At 45.6% G+C, this 24,498-nt stretch overlaps 1 non-coding gene and 1 pseudogene across 1 annotated transcript; one reads left to right on the top strand and one right to left on the bottom strand.

Annotated features, from left to right (window-relative positions):
* Positions 1 to 1,795: 1,795 nt before the first annotated feature.
* On the bottom strand, positions 1,796 to 18,510 carry LOC106977523 (39S ribosomal protein L42, mitochondrial-like; annotated as a pseudogene).
* LOC113594613 (U1 spliceosomal RNA) lies at positions 18,104 to 18,267 on the top strand. Its single transcript, XR_003415016.1, has one exon. It is a non-coding gene; the product is annotated as a U1 spliceosomal RNA (small nuclear RNA).
* Positions 18,511 to 24,498: the final 5,988 nt, after the last annotated feature.

Genomic DNA, 24,498 nt, shown 5'->3' with positions numbered 1-24,498 from the left:
CCTAGGCGCCCCTCTCATGTATTCATTTTTATGCATCCAGTTGGATTCTGTTTGCTGAGAGGTTTTGATGATACCTACACGCATAATTCGGAAGAAGATGGCCCTCTACCTTTATCCTGCAGTCAGTCCTCGCTTTGTTTTGCATTGAGCTCATACTAACCTCATAGAATCTGTGTGTACTGTTCCTTTTTCTTTTTCTCTATTTCCAAAAGAGTATGTATTATGCATTGGTGCAATTCCTTGAACGTTTAGCAGAAGTCATCCATAAAGCTGTTATGAGTGTTGCATTTCAGGAAGATTTAAAATGCCATTCAAGAAAAAGACCGTTAAATAGAAACAATCCCTCTCTTTAAAGTCTCCCATCGAAGGGCGCCTGGGTGGCTCAGTCGGTTGAGCATCCGACTCTTGATTTCGGCTCAGGTCATGATCTCACAGCTCGGTTCGTAAGACCGAGCCCCGTGTCGGGCTCTGTGCTGACAGCACAGATCCTGCGTGGGATTCTCTGTCTCTCCTCTGTCTGCTCCTCCCCCACTCACACATGTGCACACATGCTCTCTCTCTCTCTCAAAATAAATAAATGTTTTTTAAAAAACCCACTTCGACTGCTAGGTGAAGAATATGTTGGAAACTGGCGAACAGTGAAACTTTAGGCAGGGAAGTCAATAGGAGACATTCATGATAATCCATGAGAAACGCAGTGGGGGCTTATGCCAAGATGGTGGCAGTCGACAGTAGGATAAAGAGAAATGTATGATACTGTCATTTGCTGTTGCTGTGTTCACCCAGTCAGATATTACACATAATTAATGGAAAATCTGGACGTTTATCATCAAAGGTAGATATTGAATGAAGAATCACAAAGCACATGAGGTGCCTGGCTGGCTCAGTCAGAAAAGCATGTGACTCTTAAGCTTGAGGTCGTGAGTTCAAGCCCCATGTTGGGTGTAGAGATGACTAAAAATAAATGAGTAAACTTAAACCAAAAACCGCTATGGAATACCACTTCGTACCCATGCTAGGATGACTATCATTTAAAGGACAGGCACTAAGAAGCACTGGGGAGGTTGTAGAGAAAAACAGACCCTTCATATGCTGCTGGTTGGAAGGTTACATGGTACAGCCAGCTTGGAAAAGAGCTGGCAGTTTCTCAGAGTGAACTGAAAAGATGTCTACACAAAATCTTGGACACCAATGTTCACAGCAGTATTATTCATAATAGCCCCAAAGTGGAAATAACCCCAATATCCATCAACCGGTGAAGAGATAAACAGGGGGTATACCCAGACAAGTGGAATATTATTCGACGATGAAAAGGAATAAAGTACTCACGTTCGCTACAACATGTACTCGCCTCGAGAACATACTAAGTGAGAGAACACAGTCACAAAAGGCCATATGTTACGTGACTCCAATTACATGAAATGTGCAGATTAGACAAAGAAAGGAGGGAGGGAGGCGCAAGAGGGAGGGAGAATGCTAATGGGTAAGGAATTTTTTCGATGGGAGGGCATGAAAACGATCTAAAATTAGATCCTGCTAATGGCTGTACAACCTGTTAACATATTAAAAATCATTGGATGACATACATTAAATGGGTGAATTATATCATATGTGAATTATCTCAATAAAGCCCCTTAAAAATTATTTTGATTTTTTGAAAATTTATTTAAGTAATCCCTACACCCAACATGGGGCACAAACTCGCAACACCGAGATCAAGAGTCACGTGCTCCACTGACTGAGCCAGTCAGGGGCCCCTACAATTTTTTTAATAAAATACCAATTTCTTTGATGATTTTCCATGTCACCTTGAGTCCCTTTTGATGATTTGCATTTTTTAATGTGTTTTTAAAGTTTACTTATTTTGAAAGAGAGAGAGAGAGGGCTTGAGCAGGGGAGGGACAGAGAAAGAGGGAGAGTGAATCCTGAGCAGGCTCCACACTGTCAGCGCAGAGCCAGACGAGGGGCTCAAACTCATGAACCATGAGATCATCACCTGAGCTGAATCCAAGAGGCTAATGCTTAACCAACTGAGCCATCCATGTGCCCCTAATTTGCATTTTTCTAGGAAACTCACCATTTTGGCCTAAGATTTCTTTTTTTTTGTGTTTTATTTATTTTGAGAGACAGAGACAGAGACAGAGTGGGAGTGAGGGAGGGGCAGAGAGACAGACACAGACTCTGAAGCAGGCTCCAGGCTCTGAGCTGTCAGCCCAGAGCTCAATGCAGGGCTCGAACCCATGAACCGTGAGATTATGACCTAAGCCAAAGTCAGATGCTTAACCAACTGAGCCACCCAGGCACCCCTAAGATTTCTAATTATTGTTAGAAAAGGATGGATAGTTTAAATCTCTGCTCTCTGTCCCCTTTATCATTTCTAAAAGTGTTAACTTGTGCCTCGTATTTTTCTGGTAATTTTGCCACAGGTGTTTGTTTGTTTGTTTGTTTTGACATATCTCCCTTACTGCTTATCTGTTTGGTGCTTCTTTAATTTCTGCCCTTCTAGTTTCTCTGTATTCACTCTGGTTTTCTTTTACTAAGTCTCTGAGGTTATTAGTTCACTGTTTCTTATTTAAATATATCTTATTCTCAGGGCGCCTGGTGGCTCAGCTGGTTAAGTGTCCAAATCTTGATTTTGGTTCAGGTCATGGCCTCATGGTTCGTGGGTTTGAGCCCCACATCGGGCTCTGCACTGGCAGCAAGGACCCTGCTTGGGATTCTCGCCCCCCTGTCTCTCTCTTTCTCTGTCTCTCTCTCTCTCTCTGCCCCTGCCCTGCACATGCACACACTCTCTCTCTCAAAATAAATAAACATTAATAAAAAATATATATCTTATTCTCAAATACATATATTTATGGTTATATATATTTTTTAATATATAAAAAGACATTTTATTATTGTTTTGCTATCTAACAGTGAATATACTCAATTGCATTTTCTCAAACGGCAAATAAGACACAAGATAATATCTCTTTGATTCCTGAAAACCTCAATATCATCTGTCTTTGGGAGGATCCAGCTTCCTACGACGTCTATGATACTGTCCACGAGGATACCAACGGTGCTTAGTAGTAAAGAACATTTGGCTAAGTTGTTCTGTCATAGGCCCTTGCTCAAAGGGTTCATTTTTTTCCTCTAGTCTGGTTTTCAGCACTTGATCATGTGTTTCTTCATTCTTATGCACAGGATCTGGCCGTGGGATAGGTTTTGTTTGTTCATACGGAACGTCCACAGAAGGGCATACTGTCGTCCTGCCATCAGATGTCAAAGCAAGCTGTACTTTGCAATCATAGTCGTCTGGAAGAGGCGAATACGTAGATTTATGACAAACACAATATAAAGCTCCGTTTTGAATTGGAAATAGACTGTTTCCGGATAGTTCTGTCTGATATCGCCCGTTTTACTGCCGCTAATACCATGGTGACTCAAGATGCTTATCCGGTGGTGTGAAAGAAGACGACCTGGAGAAACTGTTTTTAAAATCTGCTTCCAGGCGTACCTATTTCCATCCCTGACATACACTCACTGCGAGCTCACCAGCTTACCTCCTATGGCTATGTATTTTTAACGCACTCCCAATAGCCACAGCATACGGTTTTTACATTGAGTGTCTGTATTAGCTTCTGGTGGCTGCTGTCACAAATGGCCAAAAACTCGATGGCTTAAAACAACAGAAATTTTTTCTCACTGTTGTTCTCAACAGAACATCCAAAATCAGTATCTCTCTTTTGATATTTTCTACTTGATGAGTGGCTATCATACTTTCCTTTCATCCTGTATGTGTTCCTTTAGTTCTTTGAACATATTTGTCATTGCTTTGTCAGTACTAAGTCCAGCATCTGGGCCCCCCTCCAACTCACGTTCCTAGTTACTGCTTTTCTCCCTGTGTTGGGGCTATTCTCCTGTTTCTCTGCACGTCACTCACACAGAGTTAGTGTGTCAGCTCTGCCGTGTATTTGCTGTATGATCTAGAGCAAGTGACTTTATCTCTCTGAGCCTTGTTTTCCCCGAATGTGAGCTAGAAACTCCTCTGTGGGGAGGATTAAATGAGATCTGTCTTGTAATTTTCTGTCGAAGATGGGACATCTTAGATAATGTATTTCAGGCTTCTGAGCTCCCAGAGGTGCTGATTGTAGATTTCGTCATTATTGTTGTCTGGCTGGTCATTTGGTGACTTGCCTGGACTAGTTCTGTATGTTTTGTCTTCCCCGCAGTGTGGGACAACCGAAGCCTCTGTTCAGTTTGCTTGCTTGTTTTAGTTCTTATTTTTGTTTTTAAACCAGCCTTCCTAGGGACCACTCCTGGCTCAGCACAGCTTAGTGGCCAGTCATTAGTTGGTCAGAAGTTTTCCTTAAATACCTTGAAGGAGCGCCTTCTTTCTGCCCTTTGCCAACTGGACCTTAGAGTGTGGGCTGGGGAACACAAAAGTCAGGCAGGCTACAAGTCTGACTTGGATTTTACTTTCTGCCTCATAGGCCCTCATGGTCAGCCAGGGATCCAGGGTTGAGTCCTCTCCTACATGTACACGCAGCTCTTAGTGTGTGTGTGCTTCTAGATCCCCAGGAATATGCTGGTGCTTCCCAAAGTCCCCCATGGCTATCTTGTGCCCCAGATCTTCTTAAAATTTTGGCTGGTCGCTTGCTTGTCCCAAATGGCATTGAAGCCTTAGGTGGCCATGACACTGGCCTTCCCCCAATGCTTTGCCACTAATCGATATTATTTTCAACATCACCTCTCAATTAGGAATTTTTTTTTTGCAGAGCTCCGAAATCAGGTCAGCCCCTCCAGCAGCAGTAAGGCGGCCAATTCTCGTGGCTACCATGTCCTGGCCTTTGGGGGTGGGGGAAGGGAAACGGGAGTCACCTGGTAATAAAATGTCACAGACGCCATTGTTATTACTGAGGCTCTCAAGTGTTTTGTTGAATTGCCTTTCAATTTGCTGTCTGCCTTTGGTTAACTTCCAGAGTACTGAAATGGTTGTTTTTGATAATTTTACCCATTCTTACCATTGCTTTTTTGAGCCAAGACCTTTGCCAAGATCTTGCTTCCGTCACTTGCCCTCATTCCTCACTCCTTTGTTTGAGTACAAGTTTCTTCTTCCTGAGGTACATCATTAGCAATCCTTCCTGAAAGGATCTGGGAGAGACAAAATGCTTTTTTATACCTTTTTCTGAATTTTATTACTGTGAGAATCTACATGGACCTATTTTTCATTGTTTAGGATTCACAGTGGTCCTCATTTCTTTGAGAATCATGGCTCAACAATTCCAGCAAACCCTTAGCCATTCTATCTTGGGCTATTACCTCTACCTTATCTCTCTGAACTATACTTTCTGGAAACTCTATTAGATAGATGTTGAATATTCTGGTTCTATTGTCTGTGTCTTCTAACTTCTTTTTCTTTTTTTTTTTTAATTAAAAAAAATTCTTTTTAATGTTTATTTAGTCTTGAGTCAGAGAGAGACAGAGCATGAATGGGGGAGGGGCAGAGAGAGAGGGAGACACAGAATCCAAAGCAGGCTCCAGGCTCCGAGCTACCAGCACAGAGCCCAATGTGGGGCTCAACCCCATGAACCGTGAAATCATGACCTGAGCCGAAGTCGGACGCTTAACTGACTGAGCCACCCAGGCGCCCCTCCTAACTTCTTTTTCATATTTCTTTCATCATTTCAGCTCTCTGTACTTGTTGAAATCTCGTATTACAGTTCTCTGATCCTCTCTTCTACGGTGTTCAGTCTGCTGTTCAATCCATGTTTTGAGGGCTTTATTATGATCTTTGTTTTAATTACTGCATTTTTCATTTTTAGAAACTCTACTTGGTTCTTTGTCATATACAAAGGATTTTTCTTAATAAAGATTTTATTTTTAAGCAATCTCTATACCCAACGTGGGTCTAGAGCTCACAACCCAGAGACCAAGAGTCATGTGCCCATCAACTGAGCCAGCCAGACACCCCTCCACGGAGTTTTAGGGTGTTTATCTTCTTATAGTTTGGATTTCTTATTTGACATCTTTAATCATAATCAATATATTGAATTTTATGCTCCCTTTCATTTTATTGTATAATCTCAAGATGGGGTGCTCCAGTTATCCTAACTGCTGTGCCTTTGAGTCTTATTTTTTAAGTTTTTATTTACTTATTTTGGGGGGTGGGGAGAGCAGGGGCAGGAAAGAGAAGGAGAGAGAGAATCCCAAGCAGGCTCTGCGTTGTCAGCACAGAGCCCGTTGCCGGACTCAGCTTATGAACTGGGAGCTCATCACCTGAGTCGAAATCAAGAGTCAGACACTCAACCAACTGAGCCACCAAGATGCCTCCTTTGAGTCTTACTTGTGGAATATGTATCTCCTCAAGGGCTCTGACATTTCTTAACTGTAAACTCATCATTTGTGTTTGCTTTTTGTTTTAAGAACCGCTTATAGTCTGGGGGCATACCTTTAGGGCTCCTCCCTACCCCCATTCTCACTTTTTTCTTCTTCTTCTTCAGGAGCATCTTTGTTTCTGTTGATTTCTTGGCTTGCAAGAAATTACTGAGTAAGAAATTACTGAGCCATTCCTGTGGAGTGATCTGGAATCCCACGCCAGTGTGAAACTAGGTCAGGGGCTTTGAATTCTCAGGCTGAGGCAGACAAATTTGCTTATCACCCTCCGGTAGACACATTACCTCTAGTTGGCCCTTTAATGGACAGTGGCTTTTCAAGGGTCAACTTTACAGGACTCTTGGGTAAAATTTCCATTTTAGGTGGGTCCAGGCTGCCATATTTAGCCAAAAAATTTGTTTATGTATATAAACAAATGCATATATCTGTCTGTTCATATACATACATACACATACATACTATACATACATAAATGGGCATATCCTATATTATTTTTTTCTGGCAACCCTAATCCAGGGCCTCATCTCCTGTCATTCCTGGTTACCAACCTTCACTGATACCTAAGGGAAGACACATTATCAACTGGATGAGGTTTTGGGGTGATGGTGGGGTTCGGAGCTGCCGGCCAAGAAAGAACTCTTGAAGACGTCTTTGGTGCAAAAAGGTGACTTTATTAAAGCACGGAGCTGGGGGGCGCCTGGGTGGCTCCGTTGGTTAAGCGTCCGACTTCGGCTCAGGTCATGATCTCACGGTTCGTGAGGTCGAGCCCCACGTTGGGATCTGTGCTGACAGCTCAGAGCCTGGAGCCTGTTTCAGATTCTGTGTCTCCCTCTCTCTCTGCCCCTCCCCAGCTTGCACTCTGTCTTTCTCTTTTTCTCAAAAATATATTAGTAAAATAAAATGAAAAAATTAAAGCATGGTACAGGGCCTGTGGGCAGAAAGAGCTGCACTGGGTTGTGAAGAAGGGCTCCTTATATACTACGGGGCTGGGGAGGGTAAAGTCAAAAGGGAAGTTTCCAAAGAGATTTTCATAGGCTAAAGACTCACAGATTACTGCAGGCTTAGCTATTGTCAGCTAAGGTTTTCGTTCCCTCTTAAGACAATAAGTAGGGAGTTCCTGGACTTTAGGCTATTGATGGGATTGCCTTTTTCTTGTAAACTGGTGGAGACTCTTATCAGTTTAACCATTTGTTTTTTGTCCTTTCCTGTTTTGGGGTAGCCAGGGAGTGTCCAAGGAATATCCTACATGAACCACCTTGAAAGGGGGGGGGGGCGGGGTGCTAGCTTGTACTTTGCTCTCAGCCTGCGGTTATGCTCCCTCATCAAACTCACTGGCTGTCATCTACCCTATTTAGTCCCCTCTTTGTTCCTAGACTCCTGGGATTTCTCTTCCATGGGGGCTCAGCTGTGCATCTAAAATAAAATTTTAAAATTTTATGGAACATTTCAGAGAATTTCACGAGCAGGGTTTTCCAGTTATCTTAGCCTGCCAAATCAGAGACATATGGAGCAGTTTTTCAGAACAAGCTTTCATAGCCCCTCTTGTCCTGCCAAAATTCTGATACAGCTTGCTAGGGAGTATGGCAAAATCCGAGTGGAGCTGGGGCCAGAAAAGGGGTGGAGGTGGGGATCATTCCTGTGTAATCTAAAAACACCACAAGGGCGCCTGGGTGGCTCAGTCACTTAAGCATCCAACTTCAGCTCAGGTCATGATCTCACAGTTCATGAGTTCAAGCCCCACATCGGGCTCTGCACTGCCCTGACAGTACGGAGCCTGCTTGGGATTCTCTCTCCCTCTCTCTGCTCCTCCCTGACTTGTAATTGCTCAATAAAAAGTCATTTTCCCTTCCCCTAAAACAGGAAGGAGTCGCTCCCTATGGCCCCATAGCCTGGGCAGACTCACCCCAGGGTGTGGACCACGGGCATTCCACAGCCCCCCCCCCCCCACGGCTCTGAGCACCTTGATGGAGGTCAAGTGGGAAGCTTGTGGGTTGGCCTAGATTCCATTCTGTGGATGTGGACCCACAAGTGCTGGATGAATGGGCCAGTCTGCCTGGAGGACAGGCCCTAGGGGGGTGCCCCGGGGTTCTGTATTAGGCCCCACCTATTTATCTGTTGAGGGCGTGGCACAGAGTTGAGAAGGATTAGGAACTCCTTGAGTGACAGTCACGACCAGGACCCCTGTGGTCTCTTCTGCCCCTCCAGCCTCCCCCATCTGTCCTCAGACTCTCAGACTCTCCCTGGAGGGCTCCTCCTCCAACAGAGCTGTCCACCCCGGGGACCTCAGCTCCCTGTGTCCAAGTCTCCAGCCCAGACATGGACTCCCCTTCCCCAGCATCCTGCCCTCCTTCTGTGATTCTGCCTCCAGAGTGTCTTCCTCACTCACCAGCTGCCCACGCTGGATACCTGGGAGGCGCTTTGGACTCCGCCCTCCCCCTTCTGAATCTGGTTAGTCACCAAGTCTCCTGGATGGAGTCCGCCCCTGGGCACCTCTGCAGTCAGGCCTCCCCACCGCCCTCTGGGTTGTCACGCCTCCCCACTCACCCGAGGATGGTGGCCCCTGAACCCGATCAGGGCCTCAGTCTTGCTTTGTCTGCTTCCGACAGTGTTCTGTTTTGCTTCTGTTTTTAAATGGGTCAACACTCTAAACCAGATTTCTCATGCAAAGAAAGGATTTTGGATGCTCTTTTTAAAATTTTTTAAAATGCTTATTTATTTTTGAGAGAGAGTGAGTGAGCGAGCATGAGCGGGGGAGGGGCAGAGAGAGAGGGAGACACAGAATCCGAAGCAGCTCCGAGCTGTCAGCACAGAACCCGACGCGGGACTAGAGCTCCCGAACCGGGAGATCATGACCTGAGCCAAAATCAAGAGTCAGACGCTCAACTGACTGAGCCACCCAGGCGCCCATGGATGCTCTTGAGAAGTTCTCTTCTGTTTCCAGGGGGCAGCTGTTCCCTTCAGAGGGGACTCCTGTCTCCCCTGATGATCAGAGACCCCCACCAGGCTGCCCTGCCCCTCAGCACTTGACGCTAAGGCTCCTCTTTCCAGTTCATCACCACCCTCACTGCTCCCAGCTGATATGCCAGCATTGTTCACGCCATTTGGTGGCTTGCTCAAGTCCTAGACAAAATCAGCTTCCTTAACCTGGCACTCGAGGCCCTTCCTCATGCCACTCAGGCCGCCTCTCCAGCTTCACCCCAGTGCTTCTGCAAACCTACACGGACCCCAGAAATCCCGAGCACCCCTGCCTTCCCAGGGCCTTTCTGCACTTCAGCTGGGCTTTTGGTTCTCCTTAGTTCACAAACGGCTGTACACAAAGTGAGTCCAAGGAGTATAAAACTGTGCCCCAGTGGGCCATCTTTGAGACTTCCCCCAAACGTTTTATTACGATAAACTTCAAATATTAAGAAAAGTTGAAATAATGGGTTCATGAGCCCCTTACGCCCACCATCTATATTCAAAGATTGTTAACATTTGCCCGCGTGTGTATACGGCTGGTTGGCCGGATTTGCTGAAACCTTTCAAAACTGATTCCCAAGCATCGTAACATTTCACTTCCTGAACACATTGAATACTTCAACATGCATCACCTAAAACTGCGTCCTCTCCAAAACCACAATCCCATTATCAGACTCAAGAAAATGAACAATCACTCCCAGTATGATCTCATACCTAGTTCACAGTTAAGTTTCCTCAATAATCTCAGAAGAGTATTTTACAGCTGTTGTGTTGTATTGGCCACATTAGTAACCAAGTACCCTATGGCTACTTCCTGTTGGGTCTCTTTATTCTCTGTTGCTCTGAAACATGGCCGCCACCAATCCTTCTCAACCTGACTTAATTTAAAAAATTTTTTCTTAGTTTGTTTGTTTACTTATTTAGAGACCAGGGGAGGGGCAGAGAGAGAGGGAGAATCCCAAGCAGGCTCCACTCTGTCAGCACAGAGCCCAATGCGGGGCTCAAACCCACGAACCTTGAGATCATGACCTGAGCTGAAGTCAAGAGTCAGATGCTTAACTGACTGAGCCACTGAGGTGGCCCCCCTTTTTTTTAATGTTTATTTATTTTGAGAGAGAGAGAGAGAGAGCATGGGAGGGGCAGAGACAGAGAGAGAGAGAAAGAGAATCCCTAGCAGGCTCCACCCTGTCAGCACAGAGCCCCATGGGGGGCTCGAACTCATGAACCAGGAGATCATGACCTGAGCCAAAACCAAGAGTCAGATGCTCAACTAAGATGCCCAGGTACCCCCCAGCACACACTTTTTCATGGACACACACTCCTGTGGTCCCTTGCTTCTTTCCATCCCATAATCTCAGAGATGACATCATTCCCATAGATGAGATGCTTTTCTCATCCCATTTCTGCAACTGTTTTTAAGTAAAATATACATACATACATATACATGTTCATATCATAAGGGAAAAGCATTGTGCTGCCCTCCATGTAACTACCATCCTGACCTCTAACATTACAGTTTTGCCTGCTTTTGTACTTCTATAGACAGGGCTCAGGGTATTTTGTCTTCTGTGTCTAGTTTCTTTTCCCCTCCATTACGTCTGTGAAATTCACCCATGTTGTACAGTTGCAACTGATTCCTCCTCTCTTCTGTGAGCTACTCCGTTGAATGAATACGCGACCATTTATTTATCCGTTCTACTGTGGATGGGCATCTGGGCAGGTTCCAAGGCTTCATTATAACTAACAGTGCTGCCTTGAACGTTCTACAGACAGGCCCGACTTGGGGTTTTTCAATTTTATGATGGTGTGAGAGCAGTGTGCATTCAGTAGACGCGGTACTTGGAATTTAGAATTTGGATCTTTTCCCGGTCTAGCGACATGTAGGATGGTCCTCTCTCGTGACACTGGGAGGTGGCAGCTTCCCATCAGCCACGCAATCATGAGGGTGAATGACCGATGTACAGTCAACCCTCCTGTGCCCAGGGAGGCATTCTGCTTCTCACTGTCTGAACAGCATTCAGGATGTCACAGGAGTCAATGCGTTATTATAAAACAGGCTTTGTGTTAGATGATTTTTGTCCAAGTATGGGCGAATGTAAGTGTTCTGGTCACGTTTAAAGTCTGCTAGGCTAAGCTACGATGTAGGTTAGATATATTACATGCGTTTTCCACTTTAAGTGGAAAACATACAATGGGTTGATCAGGAGGTAATCCTGCAGTAAGTCAAGGAAGATCTTTGTATAGGTGTTTCGATGAACAAAAGTCTGTTAAGCATTTCTGATTAATCTTAGCTCAGGGTGGATCCCCCATTTGATTTTAGGGCTGCACAGTACACCAGCGTGTGGATGAACCCTAATTTATTATTTTATTTTTTATTTTTTTAACATTTATTTATTTTTGAGACAGAGAGAGAGAGAACATGAACAGGGAGGGTCAGAGGAAGAGGGAGACACAGAATCTGAAACAGGCTCCAGGCTCTGAGCTGTCAGCACAGAGCCCGATGCGGGGCTCGAACCCACAGACCGCGAGATCATGACCTGAGCTGAAGTCAGACGCTTAACCGACTGAGCCACCCAGGCGCCCCATGATGAACCCTAATTTAGAGACACTGAAATTGCTTCCAACTCTTTCGCTGAAATAATTGTGTACATATACCATTTCCTACAAACATGAATGTATCTGAATGTTAAATATTAGAGGTGGGGGGGGCGGCTGGGGGCTCAGTCGGTTAAGCATCGGACCTTTGATTCTGGCTCAGGTCATGATCTCACAGTTCATGAGTTTGAGCCCCACGTTGGGCTCTGTGCTGACAGTGCAGAGCCTGCTTGGGATTCTCTCTGTCCCTCCCTTGCACACACTCTCTCTCTCGCTCAAAACTAAGCAAACGTTAAAAAAAAAAATACTAGAGGTGGAATTGCTGTGTCTTAGGGTTCTGTAGAAGGTTTGTTCCATCACTAAAATACAACCTAAAACTACTCTGCTAATCTAATCTTTCCTCCCAGTGGTTCTCAATAGAGGCACCCTTAGTATTTGAGCCAGTCCAAAGAATCAAATTCCCTAGGGACGTCTGGGTGGCTCAGTCAGTTAAGCATCTGACTCTTGGTTTTGGCTCAGGTCATGATCTCATGGTTTGTGAGTTTGAGCTCCATATCGGGAGGCTGCTTGGGATTCTGTCTACCCCTCCCCTGCTTGTGCTCTCTCTGCCTCTCTCAAAATAAATAAACTTTAAATAATTAAAAAAAAAAAAAAGAATAAGATGCACTATATGTCAACTGCACTCCCTAAGTCATTGAGTGACTGAAGAAAAAAAAAAAGAAGGAAAAAAAGCATCCACGTTTTCCCCCAGCTGGGAAGAGTGTACTTCCCTATTGTGGACCGTTGTTATAACCAAGGTAAAAACTGCCTCATCAGTACTCTTGATTCCTTCTCTGTCTCTGTTGGAATACCACCAGTGATGGGGATCTCACTACCTCACACAGCAGTGCCTCTATTTTCAGACAGCTTTTGTCACTGTCCAGTCACTCCTTGTCTTGTACCTTTCAGCTATTGCCCAACCCAGTCCTCCCAGCATGCCTCTCTGCAGCCTCCAGTTTTCCCTTCTCCTGGCTAAAAATCCCCAGGTCTTCCTCATTTTACACACAGGACGTGGTCTCCAGACTTCTCAGCGCACTGGGAACGGGTGGCATTTTATTTCTCTACCTCTAAAACTAAACTGCTCAGAGCTGATATGCCCCCCACCCCGACCAGTCAGAAGCATGCACTTTATTTGACTTGGCCTTTATTGAGTCAAACTTATGTGGTTTCTAGCGATGGAAACCAACTCAAACTGGCTTAAGAAAAATAAGGCAAAACAAAAATCAAATTCAGTGGCTCACAAAGGAGCTCCAGCTTAGCAACCCCAGGAAGGGAAGCTTTGCCTCCCTGCATTCAGGCATCAATGGCGAGGAAGGGTACCGATTGACCTCCTGGGTCACGTGCAAGCCGCCTGGATTGATTGCTGTCCCCAGGAGGCTGGGTACCATGCTTGTCCAAGCCTGGATCCTGTGTCCTTTCTCGCTTACAGTGGCAAATGGGACAGTGCAAGAGACACCGCGATTCTGACAGGGTAACACCAGTGGATGTCTGTTACGTTGCCTTTAAAGGTGGGTGACATTTGCTTCCGGGGGTGCGGAGCTCACTGCGTCTCAGAACAACTTTCACAGGCGAGTACAAATTCCACATCAGCACAGTCTATTTTTATTTTTATTAAAAAAGTTTGTTTTAATGTTTATTTATTTTTGAAGGAGAGACAGAGCGCGAACAGGGGAGGGTCAGAGAGAGAAGGAGACACAGAATCGGAAGCAGGCTCCAGGCTCCGAGCTGTCAGCACAGAGCCGGATGCGGGGCTCGAACTCAAGAGCCGTGAGATCATGACCTGAGCAGAAGTCGGACGTCCAACCGACTGAGCCACCCAGGCGCCCCCACATCAGCACAGTTTAAAGCCAAGTCTCACTTACCTAGAAGTAATGCTACTAGCTTTAAAAAAAAAATTCATTTATTCAGCAAGCATGAGCTGCATACCCATTTGCCTGCAGGAGGTAGGTGGACGGGGTAGAAGCGAACCCCACGTGGCCCTGGGACTGGAGGACCATGGCACAGTGGGGGAAGGCAGACACGCCAATAGACTGTGCTGAGGAATCCGTGCTGTGAGAGGCTCCCTGGAGGCGGCGGCATTCGCAGTGAGCACAGAAAAGGAGTGGGTGGTTGTCTGGTGGGCATGTGGGAGCAGTGGGGACCGAGAGGACAGGACATTCTGGGAAGAGGGAACAGCACATGCAAAGGCACAGAGGTGAGCAAGGACTTGGGAGTGCCTGGCAGTGTAGGAGGACTCAGTGTCCGGGACAGGCTGGGGCTGGTCAGCACCCGATGGTGACCTCCAACCAACCTCCAACCAACCTCCAACCAACCTCCAACCAAGTGTGGTGATGATGCCTGTGGCCCCAGGGTCGCCAAGCTCCCTGGATTTTACAATAAAAATAGTCAATCAGATCCCAGGCCTCGGGGACTCAGGAAGTTCAGTGTCTCCCCCACCAAACGCCCCTGAGGTCTCCCAGGGAGGGGTTCCAGCTCAACCTCTTCCGTCACCACTTGCCTGACTTGCTCCTTCCCATAATCTTGTCCCTCTCCCTATTTTTTTCCAGCTCTCTGATCCTCTTTACCCCCCAAGATGTGGACCTCCCCAAGACTTCTACCCAAGGCTTGAGCTGTGAGAGCAGAATTCCATGCAAGTAAAGGAAAACTGGAAATGGGTACGGAAGGTCTCTCCCTGGCATGGACTCAACCCTCGTCTTGTACCCTTCAGGACCCCATCCCTCAGCACCCTTCAAACCCTCCCTTCCCTTTGGTCTCAGCTCGTTGCTAGAAAAACAAATTTAGAGGGGCGCCTGGGTGGCCGAGTTGGTTTAGTGTCTGACTCTTGATTTTGGCTCAGGTCATGATCGCAGCGTGAGTTGGAGCCCCGCGTCAGGCTCTGCGCTGACAGCATGGAGCCTGCTTGAGATTCTCTGTCTCCCTCCCTTGGACCCTCCCCTGCGTGGGCTCTCTCTCTCTCTCTCTCCAAAATAAAAACATTTTAATTTTTTTAACGTTTATTTATTTTTGAGAGAGACAGAATGCGGGGGGGAGGGGTGCAAAGAGAGAGGGAGACACAGAATCTGAAGCAGTCCCAGGAATGAGCTCTGTCTCCAGCCTGGTGCCCCTGGGAAGCTACTGGGGGGAGTTTCAAGGTAGCACTGTGGCCCACAATGCTGCCGGAGGTTCACGGATCCCCACTAAGGCTCCATTATACTCCCTGTTACTACTCAGGAGCCTCGCCCTCAGATGGCTGTGGTTGACCCAAGCATCACAGCCTTCCTGTGCCCACAGAGCCTGCAGAGAACGGACAAGATTAGCCCTGCCCTCCAGGCACTTGCTATTTGGCAGGTCACACAGAAATCCCTAAGGCTCTTGAGGAAAGGTGTTCCCAGTGTTGAAGGACAGCCGTTGCCCTGGGGAAGGGGAATTTGGTGGCTTGGAATCCAGGGCGTGGGGGAGACAAACCTCACTGTTTACTCATGGATGGATTTTGAATCTTGCCCACTGTGCACATAAAGTTTACTTTCATAAACGTTTTATCTATGTGAACGTGGACACATATGTATGTACACTTTTGTATCAGAAGAGTAAGCACGTCAAGAGTGGGGAGTATAGAAGCTGGGCGTCGGGGGAATCACCAGATGTGTGAGGCTGTAACGGAGGCCCCGGGGTGGGCAGTCCTGCCAGGGGAGGGGCTCTCCAGGGAGAGTCTGAGGGTCAGGAAAGGGCTGAGGACAGAATAGGGGTCGGGGGCGAAGACAGCAAGCCATGGTTTTAAGGGGCAGAAGAGACCACAAGGGTCCTGGTCGTGACTGTCACTCAAGGTGTTCCTAATCCTTCTCAACTCTGTGCCACGCCCTCAACAGATAAATAGGTGGGGCCTAATACAGAACCCCGGGGCACCCCCTAGGGCCTGTCCTCCAGGCAGACTGGCCCATTCATCCAGCACTTGTGGGTCCACATCCACAGAATGGAATCTAGGCCAACCCACAAGCTTCCCACTTGACCTCCATCAAGGTGCTCAGAGCCGTGGACGGTGGGGGGGGGGGGGGGGGGGCCTGTGGAATGCCCGTGGTCCACACCCTGGGGTGAGTCTGACCCGAGCCTGCCAAGCTCATGGGGCTTTAATGAGTTCATCCTTCCTTTCTAAGGCCAGACTGTCCAATGTGGGAGTCACAAGCTACCTGTGGCTATTTAAATTTCAGTGCCAATTAATTAAAATTAAATGAAAATTAGGGGCGTCTGGGTGGCTCGGTCAGTTGAGCATCCGAGCCTTGATTTCAGCTCAGGTCATGATATCACAGTTCATGGGACCGAACCCCAAGTGGGCTCTGTGCTGTCAACGTGGAGCCTACTTAGGATTCTCTCTCCCTCTCTCTATGCCCCTCCCACACTCCCTCTCTCTCTCTCAAATACGTAAAAAACATAATAAACCACCGCACACCAGTCAGAATGGCTAAAATTAACCACTCAGACAATGACAGATGCTGGCAAGAATGCAGAGAAAGAGGAACCCCTTCGCACTGCTGGTGGGAATGCCAACTGGTGCAGCCACTCTGGAAAACAGTGTGGAGGCTCCTCAAAAAATTAAAAATAGAACTACCCTATGACCGAGCAATTGCACTACTGGGTATTTACCCAAGAGATACAGGTGTGTTTTTTTGAAGGGGCACATGCACCCCAATGTTTATAGCAGTGCTATCGACAATAGCCAAAGTATGGAAAGAGCCCAAATTTCCATCGATGGATGAATGGATAAAGATGTGGTCTATATATACGATGGAGTATTACTCGGGGATCAAAAAGAATGAAATCTTAACATTTGCAACTATGTGGATAGAACTGGAGGGTATTATGCTAAGCGAAATTAGTCAGAGAAAGACAAATATCCTATGACTTCATACATATGTGGGGTTTAAGATACAAAACAGATGAGCATAAGGGAAGGGAAGCAAAAATAATGTAAAAACAGGGAGGGGACAAAACCTAAGAGACTCTTAAATATGAAGAACAAACTGAGGGTCGCTGAAAGGGTTTGGGGTCAGGAGATGGGCTGAACGCGCAAGGGCCATTAGGGAGGACACTTGTTGGGATGAGCACTGGGCGTTACACATAGGGGATGAATCACTGGAATCTACTCCCGAAATCATTATTGCACTACATGCTAACTAACTTGGATGTAAATTTGTTTTTAATTCAAAAAATAAAAACATAAAATTAAGTGAAAATTAAAAATCTGTTCCACACAGCCGCACTAGCTACCTTTCAAGTGCTCAACAGCTCACTGACCTCTTCAAGTGTTTCTGATTTTGCATACTATAATAATCTGAAATTTCTCTCCTCACAAACACCTGAAAATGGTCAATGAAATAGAACAGAAATGATCTCAAATGCATGGCTGAGTTCGTACAAAAGAAAGAGAAGTCGTCAGATGCCAGAAACAAGAGGGCACTGTCCCCGGCAGATGACAGCTAATGAGCTCACCCGGCTTCTGTCCCCGGGTGAAGAAAGGGTGAGCAGCAGGGGCTCATGCTTAGCGCCCTTGTGGGGACAGGAGCCATCCTTGGGGCACACCCAGGGCTAGAGGTGGACCTGAGAACTCTGAAAAGTGAAAGGGGGAACCTGAGAAAATGTGTCCATCTACAGGGAGGTAGGTGACAAGCAAGCTTGTCTGTTTCAGCCAGAGAATCCCAAACTCCCAGCCCAGCATCACGTGGTTTACCGGGCTGGGACAGTCCAGAAACTCTCAAGCCAAACGCTGACATAAATACCGAGCCTGGTCTGGTGATACTCCTGGGGAATAAGCCAAGGGGAAAAGCTCTGAAGCCATACTCCATTTTACCCAGGCTGTGATGGATTCTACTGGAGGAAAGGATAATTAAGAACCAGCCACTGTGAGGATAAGCTTACGGTGAGAAATGTCAAAATCCCGGGGCGGGGCGGGGCGCAATCCGGATTGAAACTCAGAGAGCACAACAAACAGAAGGTGACAACAATCTGAAAGACATCAGATGAGTTTTAAAAACGAATATAGGCTGGCTGGCTCAGGCAAAAGAGCAGGTAACTCTTGATCTCAGGGTCGTGAGCTTGAGCCCCACGTTGGGTGTAGAGATTAAATTAAAAAAAAAAAAAAAAAGAGAGAGAGAGAATACATATACTTACCTGGCAGGGGAGATACCATGATCACGAAGGTCGTTTTCCCAGGGTTAGGCTTATCCATTGCACTCTGGACGTGCTGACCTCTGTGATTTCCCCAAATGTGGGAAACTTGACTGCATAATTTGTGGCAGTGGCTGACTACGATCGCGTCTTCCCCTGTAGGAAAAAAAAATGAATATAAAAAGTGTTGGCCTTTGGAGGGAAGGAGAGACTGGGTGTGAGCACAAGGGAGACTTCCGTGGATTCTAGAATGTTCTGAGTTCTGACCCTAGTGCTGGTTCCAAGGCTTGGTTCACTTTTGGAAATTTGGTGAGGTATGCATCTATGATTAGTACATTTCTCCAGATGTATGTTATAATTCAATTAAAATGATTTAACAAATGATTGAAGGGAAAAATGTTCGGAATCAGAACTCTAAAGAATAAGACATCATTCATGGTGGGGAGGCAGGTGTGTAGAAGAATCAAGTAGAACTTTTATTATTTAAAAAAATTTTTTTTTCTAATGTTTACTTTTGGGAGACAGAGAGAGACAGAGTATGAGTAGGAAGGGGCAGAGAGAGAGCGAGACACAGAATTCAAAGCAGGCTCTAGGCTCTGAGCTGTCAGCACAGAGCCCGACGCGGGGCTCGAACTCACAAACCATGAGATCATGACCTGGACCGAAGTCAGATGCTCAACGGACTGAGCCACCCAGGCGCCCCTCAAGTAGAACTTCTAAAAATGAAACATGTGCTCCATGAAACAAAATTTTAAAAAGGAAATGAGCTGTATAACAGGTTAAAGTAGCTGAAATCAAAACGAGTAAGCTGGGAGACATGTCTGAGGAACAGATTCTCTATGCCCAGAATGCACAGAAAACCAAAATGAGAGGAAATACAAAGGAGAAGTTAGAAGGCATAGAAGAGAGAATAACAAATGTCAACATAGGTCTAGTAGGATCCAATAAAGAGAGAGAAAGAATGGGGGAAGGACAATATTTAAAGACAGAATGATTGCTCAATTTTCAGAACTGACAAAAGATACAAGTTTAAAGACCCAAGAAGCATAAACCCTACCCGTGTTTAGAAAGGGTAAGTCTTCAGGGCACCTGGGTGGCTCAGTCAGTTGAGCGTCATGATTTCACCTGAGCGGCTCAAGTCATGATCTCACAGTTTGTGGGTTCGAGCCCCACGTCGGGCTCTGTGCTGATAGCTTAGAGCCTGGAGCCTGTTTCGGATTCTGTGTCTCCCTCTCTTTCTGCCCCTCCCCTGCTCATGCTCTGTCTCTGTCTCTCTCTCAAAAAAAAAAAAAAATAATAATAATAATAAGCATTAAAAAAAAAAAAAGAGTAAGTCTTCATTTCAAAACCATCACGGTGAACATGCATAACAAAAGCAAAAAGGAAAAAAGAAGTTTAAAGCTACCAGTGGCACTACGAGGGCTGATTATCTGACCATGATAAGACTGATGGCAGAGGGGCGCCCGGCTGGTTCAGGCAGTAGAGCATGTGACTCTTGATCTCAGGGTTGTGAGTTTGAGCACCACACTGGGCACAGAGCTAACTTTAAAAAATAAAAAAAATAAGAAGGGTTCCAAGGTCCTTGTTTTGTTTGGGACTAATTTTTGGCTTTGTTGAATCAAAGATGCATGCCAGAAATCGACAACTTCTAAAATTTTGAAATAGAATTATTATTATAAGAAATGTTGGGGGAAGGAATAAAAGATACTAACCAATTTCCATGTGATGACATAAATAATTCAAATACATCTGTAATCACAATAAATGAAAATAGACTAAGTTGCCAATTAAAGGGTTATATGACTATACACTATTCATAATATTTGACCATATGTTATTTACAAGAGTCTCACCTAAAAACATAAAGATTCAAAAAGACTAAATGTCAGGAGATGAGGGAAAAACATGTGAGGCAAGGTGCCTGGGTGGCTCGGTCGGTTAAGCGGCCAGCTCTTGATTTTGGCTCAGGTCATGATCCCAGGGTCATGGGATTGAGGCTTGTGTCAGGCTCCATACTGAGTATAGAGCCTACTTAAGATTCTTCTCTCCCTCTGCCCCTCTCTCTCCCCTGCCCAGTTTCTCTCTCTCTCTCTCTCAAATAAATAAATAAATTAATTAATTAATTAAAACGTGAGGCAAAAGAAGATGACTACGGACCAATTCAAGCAGACTTTAAGGCGAAAACAGAAGAAAACAAAACACTGGTAGGCACAGAGGCTCACTACATAATGTTCAAAAGGATCAGTTAACCAAGACAAAAGAATTTAAACCTGTAGGCACATAACAACAGTCTCCAAATACAAAAGGCAAACATTCACAGAATTACAAACACATGTTGACAAATCCACAATCACGGTGAAATACATTAAAATACCTCTCCCACCAGTTGAGAGCTAGAGCAAGCAGGGAAGAATTAGTGTGGACATGGAAGATTTAAACCACCCTCACAGGGGCACCTGGCTGGTTCTGTCAGAAGAGTGTGTGACTCTTGATCTTGGGGTTGTGGGTCTGAGCCCCACACTAGGTGTAGACATGACTTAGAAAAATAAAAAAATCTAAAAATAAATAAATAAAATAAATAAATAAATAAAAATAAACTACCCTCATAAAACTCCATATGAGATAGAGAATACACACGGACTATTTTCAAAACACTGACCACATGCTAAGTCACAAAGTCTTAATAAATACCAAAAATCACTATCGTGCATAGCATATTCTCTGACCACAATAGAATACAGTGGGAAATCAGCAAGACAGAACATAAGCAAATCCCCATGCATTCCAAACTTGAAAATACCTTTCTAAGTATTGACTGGTCAAAGAAGATACGAAAACACCATACGATAAAACAGAGAGGATATGCCTACAGGAATACTTAGGGCAAAATTTACAGCCTGAAGGGGCACCCCGGTGGCTCAGTTGGTTGAGCATCCAACTCTTGATTTCCACTCAGGTCATGATCTCGCAGTCATGAGATAGAGCCCCGTGTCAGGTTCTGCGCTGACAGTGTGAGGCCTGCTTGGGGTTCTCTCTCCCCGTCTCTCTGCCCCTCCCCCACTTGTGCAGTATTTCTCAAAATAAATAAATAAACTTAAAAAAAAAAGACTTTATCAGCAAGCAAAACAAACTCCCTTTGTGCTCTCAGGATGGGCAGACCTTAAATAAGAAAACAGTAAGATAATAACTCAGGTGAGAGAAGAGCCAGAGGGGAAAAAGTGGGGGGGGCGGGGAAGGGGGGCTGCTGCTATTTCAAATAGAGCTGTTAGGGAGGGCTTCTCTGAGCAGAAGCCTAAAGGAGGCGAAGGTGGGCATCCTGTGGGTATCAGGGGGACAGCAGGTGGAAAGGCCTGAAGGCTGGGGCATCAGACATACAGAGCCACGCAGCCACCTTGGCTGGGCTGAGACCCATGGGAGAGGCAGGGAGGGGCCGGAAGGTGAGTAGGCCACAGTGAAAGGCTCTGGTTCCTACTCTGGAGGACGGAGGGTCTGAGCAGAGACCACGGCATGCCTTGATTTTGGTTTTTGAGGAAAACACCACGACTGCTCCATGGCAAACAGACCAGACCAAGGAGACAGAGGTGAAGCATCTTTCTTACCCAAACATTCCCACCTCTTCTCTAATATATCTGAGATCTTTCTGAACAGTTTTTTGAGATATTTTGCAAAGTCTGCACATTTTTATTATTTTGTACATTTTTTTAAATGTTTGTTTATTTTAGAGAAAGACACAGCACAGAGTGCGAGCAGGGGAAAGCCAGAGAGAGAGGGAGACACAGAATCCGAAGCAGGCTCTAGGCTCTGAGCTGTCAGCACAGAGCCCAATGAGAGGCTTAAACTCATAAGCCTCGAGATCATGACCTGAGCCAAAGTCAGATGCTCAATCGACCAAGCCACCCAGGTGCCCCCCCTTTTTTAATGTTTATTTATTTTTGAGAGAGAGAGAGAGAGAGAGAGAGAGAGAGAGAGAGCGCAAGCAGGGGAGAGGGAGACACAGAATCTGAAGCAGGTTCCAGGCTCTGAGCTGTCAGCACAGAGCCTGATGCGGGGCTCCAACTCTCAGAACTGGGAGATCATGACCCGAGCTGAAGTCAGACACTTAACAGGCTGAGCCATCCAGCCACCCATTTAATTTTTTTAATGTTTATTTATTTTAGAGAGAGAGAGACAGAGCAGAGTAGGAGCAAGAAAGGGGTAGAGAGACAGGGAAAGTCTGCATGTTTTTAGTGCTAGCGAGCTACAGTTTTGGTTATAAACAAAGCATATTCAGTACTCTGTTTTCTTCTTTACTTTCATCATATATAGATGGGAGAATTCCATGAGTCAACTTCAATTTTTCTCATACTCCTATTCATTTGTATGGAAAGTCTCTGACCTACAGTAACATGCTTGTAACAGAAGCTTTGCAGTAGCTCAACACAGATGCTCACTGAGATTGACACAGGAGCGGACTGTACAGATTTGTAGAGTCTCGGTGTGCCTTTTCACAGAAATTGACTATTTAAATCACTGACCTTAATCTCAACCTAAAAATTACTCATATTCAGATCATCCTACATAAGTTAACCATATCACACCAACAAAACACCAACATTTCAGAACTTACAAAAGCTGAGTACTGGGGTGCCCAGATGGCTCAGTCGCTTGAGCATCTGACCTTGGCTCAGGTCATGATTTGCAGTTCGAGGGTTCAAGCCCCACATCAGGCTCTGTTCTGACAGCTCAGAGCCTGGAGCCTGCTTTGGATTCTGTGTCTCCCTGTTTTTCTGCCCCTTCCCCACTTGTGCTCTGTCTCTCAAAAATAAATTAAAAACGTTATAAAAAAAAAAGTTACAAAAAATAGCTGAATGCTGCAAACTATCGCAACGACTATTATTCCTGTTTTACAGAGAACTGACAGTTGACACAATTCACTTGAGGTCACACAGCTAGTAGCAAGTGGCTTGGCCAGGATTAAACACAAGCAGTTTGAAATGCAATGCACAGGCCCCACCACTACATTAAAGGTTCCCAGAGAAACTGTTGGGCCTTCGGGGGACTTCCACCCCCGGGACCCACGGGGACTGGTAAAGACTGGGATATGCACTCTGTTGAAGGAGTTAGGGAGCAAATCAGGATCAAAGCTCATGAGGGCAACCTCAGGAGAGGCTGGGCATCTAACTTTGCCAGGGAGGCATTCGCCAAGGGTATGGAACTTTCTAGGATTGGTTTCAATCTCTGGATCCTGGGTGGAAGGCAGGCTTTGTGCAGGAGAACCCAAAAGAAGGGAAAGGGTTTTTGCTAGTCGGAGCATGGCCCAAGACTGGCCCTGGATGCTGGCTGGGTAGAGTAAGGAGGATCAAGTCTGGAATCAGGGATGATCCATGGATGGTCCTCATACTGGAAGAGCCCCAGCCTTCGGCCTTTCTGGAAGTCTTCCCTCTTTTTACTTCATTAATGATAAATTACACCCTTCTCCCTCATGTAGGGCTTTGTGGGATATGACAGATGACTCTTAATACGGGTTCCTGTCCCCCAGGATCTCACCTTGAAGCGACTTTGGACTGGGAGCCTTTGTAACAAAAAATGTAAGGCCATTCAAGAATAAATATTAAGGTCTCAAAAAACTGGAAGAAAATAAATAAGAATAAACAAAAAGGTTTTCATTTAGTCAAGGGCACTTATGTTTTTAGAGTAATGGAGTTATGGGGCAGAGAGGTGGAGGGAGGGTCCAAGTTCAAAATGGGCAAGGAGAGAAGAAACCAAATTAGCCATAATGATGCTAGACACATAGGAGACAGGTGCTCAAAACAGATTATTGTGAACCAAGAATTTTACCAACATTTCTTCATCTAATCTTTACAACATTAAAGAGATAGGTGATATCCTCCCCTTTTACAGATGATAAAATTGAGACACTAAAGAGGTTAAGTAACTTGCTCGAAGTTACACAGCTAGTAAGAGGTGGAGCCCCAGTTACTTGGGGTCTATCCCATAGTAGAGTGGTTTTATCACTTGTAAATAAGAAGAGACGAAAACAGAAAATGACTTCATAGCTGCTGTCAATCTCAGCACTGGGATAAAGTAGCAAAAATTGCTTAAATATAAAAGTACTGGGCATACATTGCAAAAATTCTGAGGTTCTTTTAAATTGTGTCTGAGAAACTACCACTGTCATTAATTCTCATTACATATCCAAGCTTTGCTTGAGCTAGATGAAATTCAAGTCCGGGTTGAATTCTTTCCCAGCGCAATGACCTCTGCAAAAGCGAGATGCGCCGACTCTTGCTAGTTCAGCAACCTACACTCTAATCTCAACACCCCTGCCCTCCGCCAATACCGAAGCCCCGAGTAGACAGACCCCAGAAGTCAGGATTCCTAGCTGCACTCCCATCGCCTCGCACGCTCGGA

This window comes from Acinonyx jubatus, chromosome E3 (assembly GCF_027475565.1).
Source record: "Acinonyx jubatus isolate Ajub_Pintada_27869175 chromosome E3, VMU_Ajub_asm_v1.0, whole genome shotgun sequence".
NCBI classification, from domain to species: domain Eukaryota; kingdom Metazoa; phylum Chordata; class Mammalia; order Carnivora; family Felidae; genus Acinonyx; species Acinonyx jubatus.
Note: the sequence above shows the minus strand (reverse complement) of the source record. Positions and strands in the feature narration are given on the sequence as shown.